The following is a 1,527-nucleotide window of genomic DNA, read 5'->3' as shown; positions in this document are numbered from 1 at the left end:
ATAAGCCCCCTCTTGCTGGAAGGGAGTCGGCTCCGAGCACAGAACAGCGGCTGCCTGCCTGAGCAGACCCTGCTGTGGTGCAAGCAGCTGAATAAGCCCCTTCCTGCTGGCAGGGGGCTTGCCCCTAAGCACAGAGGTCGCTCGCACCGTAGTGGGGTCAGTCCAGCCCAGCCCAGCCACCACCACCGCCACCGTGCTCCAGGCCAGAAAGTGGGAGCTTGCAGGGCTCTGGCATGCTCCACACCCCGGTGCTGCCACACACAGCCCAAGCCTGCAGCTCAGCCCTTCACTGGGAAGGGGCTTGCTCTCCTCCATAGTGTGACAGGGGCTACTGCCCCCAAGTAAGGGCCCTGTTCCCTTCCACTGCAGGGGTGGGGAGGGGGCACAGCTAGGCAGGGCTCCTGCAGGGAGGGGCAGAGACAGGGTTATTCCTCCTCCCTCCGGTGGACAGGACAGCCGGGGGCCTATTCTGGGCAGAGAGCCTTTTTTTTTTTTTCCCTGTTTTTTTGCACCGGTCCTGGAAGCACTGCAATACCAGGTCAATGCATGGAGTGGATGGAGCACGCTCCGGTTCCACCACCCAATACCAAAAAGAATCTGCTCAATATAGACCTCCAATGGAGGACATATCGGAGTACTACCATAAAAATAGGCTAGTGCATTTGAGCCACCCAGCTGCCAAGGGGGTAGAGAGGAAACTAACTCTGCTCCCTGCCCACCTCTGCCTCAGGGGCCATGTTTCCCCACTGCTGCTGCAGCAGCGAGAGGGGAGTGCAGGCAGACCCGGCTTGGGTCCCTGCCAGTGACACAGGGAAGTGGAAATTAAACCCCTCTCTGGTCAGTTCAGCCTGGGCTGGCCATGCTGCCCCCAGCACAGCTTCCCTGCAAGCAAGGGCTGACTCTAGCACCCCCTGCACCTGGCCTGAGCACCTGCAGGCATTACCTTAGTCCAGAAAGTATGTTTGTCCAGTTACAAACCAGTTCAGCCCAGGCAGGTTAGACTAACCTGCAAAGGTTGAATCAGTTCAGGCGCCAGCTTTTTGAATGTCTGTCCCTAGCCTCTATGATTCTGTAAATCCTAGAGGCACATGAAAGCAGGAAGAGGAAGTGATGAGCAACTTTGGAGAGTCCTGCTGCTGTGACTGTGGACTGCAAATCCCAGAGACCTCAGGGGCAGCAGGAAGAGGAAGTGAATACACAGCCCATGCTGGCTACATGCCAGAGAGCCATGCTGTAGCACCCCACGATTTCTAGCCTAAGCCACTTCAGGCATATGGCTGCAATTCCTGAATCACAGGTAAATGTATGTCCAGTTGTTTTTCAGTTTAATCTCTGCATCTTACAAAACCTGCAAAGACTGAATCAATTCAGCCTCAGGCTTTTTGACTATCTGTACTTAGCCCAAAGGACAGTTCACAAAATCCCCTTCCTAAATCTCAGGTTTGATTTGGTATACAGAGAGCCAAACACTGAGCTGGTGAAATCAGTAGAGCTCCGCAACTGACACTGGCTGAAAATCTGGATCAC

At 54.9% G+C, this 1,527-nt stretch overlaps 1 non-coding gene across 1 annotated transcript; it reads right to left on the bottom strand.

The window, feature by feature from the left end:
- Nucleotides 1-501: 501 nt before the first annotated feature.
- On the bottom strand, nt 502-694 carry LOC149857761 (U2 spliceosomal RNA). Its single transcript, XR_016444358.1, has one exon. It is a non-coding gene; the product is annotated as a U2 spliceosomal RNA (small nuclear RNA).
- Nucleotides 695-1,527: the final 833 nt, after the last annotated feature.

This window comes from Crocodylus siamensis, chromosome 9 (assembly GCF_052110815.1).
Source record: "Crocodylus siamensis isolate JL-2025a chromosome 9, ASM5211081v1, whole genome shotgun sequence".
NCBI lineage: Eukaryota > Metazoa > Chordata > Crocodylia > Crocodylidae > Crocodylus > Crocodylus siamensis.
The sequence above is the reverse complement of the archived record's forward strand: the minus strand, read 5'-3'. Positions and strand labels throughout refer to the sequence as shown.